The sequence below is a fragment of the Cibotium barometz genome, chromosome 55 (genome assembly GCF_041138505.1).
Source record: "Cibotium barometz isolate CiBa-2024 chromosome 55, ASM4113850v1, whole genome shotgun sequence".
In the NCBI taxonomy this organism is placed as follows: Eukaryota; Viridiplantae; Streptophyta; class Polypodiopsida; order Cyatheales; family Cibotiaceae; genus Cibotium; species Cibotium barometz.
Window position 1 is genome coordinate 23762167 of NC_141100.1, and position 6000 is coordinate 23768166.

The window sequence follows — 6000 nt, forward strand, 5'->3', positions numbered from 1 at the left end:
AATTTAACTGTCTTCTTTCCCCATGTTGTGACTATTATATATTCATGACAATAACTGTTATGATCCTCAACCAAAATAGTACTTCCTAAACCCACCTTTTTTATTACACTTGTTGGCTCTCTTAGAGATCTCATGAGATTGTATCCTAGTCTCCTCTATCATTTTAGGAGTGAGATATCGGCAACTAACTTATTTCTATGTATCGTATCTCTCATAGTTTCCAAATATGGGCTAGTTCTTAAGGGTTTCCCATACATAAAAGCATTATAATGAGCACTCTACATCCATAGGCTACCCTTATGCTAAAGAATGCTTAGTCTTAGAACAATTCACAGCTTGTATATGAAGCGAGGTTTGGCTTAGACACTATGTGATGCATCATCATACTCAAACATAACCACATGCATCAAAGTCAACAACTATACACTATACTTTCACCAATGTCAAAAACCATGTGTGACATGGATGGTACCTATCATCTCTATGCCATGTCACATAACAAACTTGAGTATATAACCAACCCACATGTTGATCATACTCAACCATGCATTCTCCTCGAGCGCATAGACTTCTAGTGGATTTATATATTTTGTTACATGGCACCCTAGCACCACCCATCTTAGGAGCAACATCATCACCTGCTGCCAATGCATTTCTAGAGTTATTCTCTAGTGTCACCAAAGGGCACACACAACCTCTCTGCTACTACTTGCCTGTGGCATCAACCCCCTCCATAGGGCTCTCCATTGCCACCACCTCTTCAAGTCCTTTGATGGAGCATCACATGACATCATGGCAATGAACAATTTCAATTAAAATCGGTTTTTAACATTACCACATACATGTAAGCTTGCATCCAATGCATCAGCATTCTCATGCTAAATGCATCTTTCACTTCTAACAAACCATCTTAATAATATCAATCATTTTTGACAAGAAGTTCTCTTGGAGGCTTCATATGCTTCTCAAGTCCATCCATAGTTTCAATTTTACTTTTTTAATCCTCACATGTGACCCTTGTTAGGCCTTAGCAGTAGATGAATCCCTTATCTCTCTTGCGGCCACCAACACAAAGAGAAGGTGGACCTTCATTTCCGGCAAAGGGGCCTTATCTTAGAATAGTCTCCCTAATTCTCTACGACTTAGAAATATGAAAGAATGCACCTATGACTTTACTACAGGAAATCGTTGCTTGTGCTTTGAAACCAGATCACAAGCTACACACCCCTTGCTTTGCTTACCTGCATCACTAGTCCTTAGTTTCCTTGCTATGTGTTTTCCTTGATGACCACTACCTTGCCAAAACAAACTATGAAGGAAATGTGTTTCTCTTGTTGGCCACAAACCATAGAGGAGCTCAAAAATCCAACTCCAACAAAAAGATAAAGCCATTACCCATCTTTACTACTAACGATGGAAATCATATATGGGTGCCAAAGCAAGTGCTACAAGCTCAAGAGTTTTATCAAGGCTACCTTGTCATCTGGCCACCTAAGAAATCAGCTTCATTATCAAGGTGGTTGATAAGTATTTACTAGGATCTCCATCAAATAACAAAAAAAAACAGTGAGACCAATGATAGTAACCGTATTAGATTACCATAAGAAACTCTCAGTCTTGGAGTAAAAGAGGTAAGCTTGGTCAAGTAGCTCCTAATAAGAGGATAGAATGGTTGTGCCTCTAATGACAGGATGCCATTGTTGCCAACCCTTTTCTCTTTTACATCTTCTTCCACTAAAGATTCTTCAGTTTTTAATGTAATGACACTACAAAAGTGCCCTTCTCTAGTACATATCTCGTTGATTGAAGTGTTAATTTTCACTACATTGACATCTGGCCTTAATACCTCCATAAGGGTATCCTTGGACAATCATAAGAGCGTAGGACCCTACATCTATAAATCCAATCTCACCCTTACAATTTTGCAAGCCATCCCCACTACCTTGTGAATCCAGTCTGTCTACCCTCATCCCCTTCTTTCTTCAATTATAATTTTTCAAGTCATGCCCTTATAATTTTGCAAGCCATCCCTATTGCCTTGTGAATCCAATGTATGTTTCCTTCACACATGAATGGCACCCTCATCCCTTCTTTCTCCCCCCCATAACTAAATTGTTCTTCATGATATCACCTTAAAGGTTTCAAATACTGTATGAGTTTTCTCCTTGCTCCATTTCCACTCCTCCATCAACAGAGTTAACCCTAGTACGTAAATTGTTCTTAATGATATCACCTTAAAGGTTTCCAGTCTTGCATGAATTTTCTCCTTGTTCCATTTTCGCACCTGCATCAATAGAGTTAACCCTAGTATGTAGGACTCTCTTCCTAGCCCATCCCTTTGATGTCTACTTTTCTCTACCTATCCCTTTACCTCTTCCACCTCCAAGAAAACCTTTCCTTTCCTCCATATACAGGGTTGATTTCACAAAACTTTAAATAAGCATACAATATATCATTTTGTAAATCGGAATAATTCATGATTTATCCAAATAAAATGAAGGAAAATAAAAAACTTTATGAATACATTACGAAATATAATTTCCAAATGTGAGCAAGATTCCCACCCATAAATTAGACAAGAAGATTTCCCTCTTAAAATAACATATGCCTTCCAAGAACATAATGACATTAGTATATGTGCTTCGGAATTATAGGTAAACTTGTAATGTGAGTAAGATTCACACCCATCGAGTAGACAAAAAGACATTTCTCTTATAATATCATATGCCTTCAAAGAACATAATTGAATTAGTATATGTGCTTCAAAATTATAAGGATGCTTATTGATTTGGGCTCTAAACTGCAATATGTCATACATAAGAACACAGTGTGCCAACATTTGAAACCCTATCATTAGGCTTTTGATAGAAGACACATGACTATGCCTACATCGTCCATCCAAAGAAAACATCCTTGCTCTAAGAAGGTATGACACGGAATGATGGAGCCTTTTATAAGATTCAAGGCTTAGTACAAAGATGGAACACATATCATAATCTCACACAGTCTACAAGAAGGAAACATTAAGTTTATGAACCATATCATTCATGGCCACCAATAGGAAAAGTAGAAACCAATAAAAACTACCTTCAAAATGGAGTGCAAGGCTTGAAATGCTTTAATCCTTTTGCAAGGCTTGAAAGCACATTGCTTGTCCTCACCTAAAAGCACAAGGTATCAAATCTAACCAATGCACAGTGCTACCAAGTACTTGGGTGTGGGTACAATAGAAACCAAAGGCACTTTCTGCTACACATGCACACATAGCATTCTTTGACAAAGAAATTCCAAGAACTGATCCTTATGCATGGCAGAGTTTTTGTGCACACTATGCATGTTGTCCTTCCTGCAAGCATGGCCCACAAAGTCTCAACACGCTCATCTTGCTAATTCTCAAGACAATGAGGTCATTTCTCTCCATGTAGGCTATTTGCATTGAAGTCAAAATATCGATTATGTCAAAAGCTTAGCCTTTAAGAAACTTAAACTTTAGAAGCTTTTTGGTGCTGTTCAATATGATGGAACTTCTGCAAGACATGTCTTAGGCTTTAGCATTTGTATGTTGCTTCTATGAAGTTCAGCAACTCTAGCTCCACCGCATGGCATTCAGCATCGGCCAAGCGAGGCGATTCTACCGCTTCAGTGCCAGAGAGCAGCTCAGGCAAGAGCTCAAGTAGGCTAGTGAAGTAGGAGTTTTCTGCCTATATGAAAGCTGACTCTGATTGATGATGGAGTAGGGAGCTTGACAAGAATGTCATCTTGCAGGTGATTTTGCTTCGAAGGCGGTGGAATGGTGAGTACGAGAGAGAGAGAGAGACAGAGTGAGAGAGAGAGAGAGGAAGATGAGAGGGCAATTACTTGTTACAGAACTAAACTTGCGAGATGATCAGTCCCTCGTCCCTAGGAGGAGGAACGGTGGCAATTAGTACATAATAGACTTGGAAGCAATTACACGACTGACGCTGCAGCATCAATATGTAGATAATACACGACTTACAACCCCAACGTTTGATGTTATTGCGTATTTATAGAGCACACGAGGGTGGTGTCACAACATGTCCGTTAATAACCTGCGCACGTTCTCCACGCCTTCGTGTCACATGTCCATCGAGAGCACACAAGGGTGGTGCACGACTCACAACATGTCCGTCAATAACCTGCGCACGTTCTCGACGCCTTCCTGTTGGTTGAAATCAATTGGGGTCTGGTCTCTACTCATCACCAAGGCCCCCACTATAGTACATATAAAACCTATCCAAGGCAAATCTTTGGCCCGAATATCTCTGGGTGATTTACACTGCTTCAAAACAATAGTTAAAACAAATATTAATTGTAGCGTTGCATATTCATAAGAAAACATGGTATACTTACTCGTGAGTTCCTAGCAAGCTCGTTTAGACTAACTTGATCTTCAAAGGTTCTTCAAATGTTATGCATCCACCGAAAAAGATTACGACCCTTTTCAGACATGGTGTCCACTCTTGAATTTCTTCAAAAGATTATGCAATATCCACACTAAAGGATTGCCACTTTTGAGACATGGTGTCCACATTTGAAATCCAAGTACATGTACACTCGTTGAATCACTAATATTCAAAGGTTGTAATAAAAAAAAAGTAAGGACTCTCAAGTTTAAACAACAAGGAATAAGGTAAGGACTAACAAGTTCATTCCACTCTAAAGGATTGCCACCTTTTCAAACCTAAACCTACTTGAATGGTCGAGTCCAAAGGACTACGATAGAAGTTCATCTACGTCTCTTCTAAAGGCACCATGTGCTTATTTACCATATCATCTTTGACCATGTGCTTATCAACTATATCCAGTATGACGATGTGTTTCTCAAATTTAACATACATGGATAAGAACTTCAAATAGGTTATGCTCATCCTGATTTTCCTTCGTTTTCACATGTTTGAAAACTACAAAAGCATAATGGGGGCATTTGTTAATTAATGGGGGTATGTTTAATTAATGTTGCTATAAATCTTATAGCTAAAGAGTACTATGCATGATATGTAATTTATATTTTGGAAGGGATTCACAAATATTGTAAATTGATGTAACGCCTACATTTATTACATAAAGCAAAATGGAATATTTCACGCATTATATCTGGACTTTCATGCTAGCTTACACTTATTAATGTTACTTTTTTGTTGTTTTCAATAGGCTATGATATATCACTCCTTCATTGAAGATTTTTGGAATAGAATATTATTAAACGGATGTGTTGAGTTTTTTCACAAACATTTGAAATCACATTCTTAAGGATCTTTTATGCAAATGAATTATGTAGAATTGCTTGTTGAGAATGTTTCCTTGAAAATGACTAACACATTTTGTGTATTCATGTTTCTTTCCATTGGTTTCATATTGATAATGTACAATAATAAAGTGCTCATTTTGAAAATTCATGCTATAACTATTCCATTAATTTAAGGGACTTGTCTTACTTTCTACTCCAAACGATTGAATTATCACATGATTTTCAACTTTTATTTGTCTAAGATTGAACAAATATTTATTTAGGACACACATTTTGAGTACCGCTTATCTCTCTCTCTCTGTCTCTCTGTCTCTCTCTCTTTTCTCTCTGCGTATGTGTGTGTGTGTGTGTGTGCGTGCGCGCAAGTGCAAAGAGAGAGAGAGAATAGAGAGAATATATATATATTATATATAGAGAGAGAATATATATATATATATATATATATATTATGTATAGAGAGAGAATAGCTCTAGTCTCCCTCTCTCTTTGCATGTGCACACACACTCACCCGTATATATTTTCTCTCTCTCTCTCTCTCTCTCTCTCTCTCTCTCCACATGCACACACACACACACAAACATATATATATATATATATATTCTCTGTATCTCTCATTCCAAATGCACACACACACATATGTAGAGAGAGAGAGAGAGAGAGAGCGAGAGAGGTGTGTGTGTGTGTGTGTACTCTTTTATTAAAAATAAAATGTTCAATTTGAAAGCATGTCC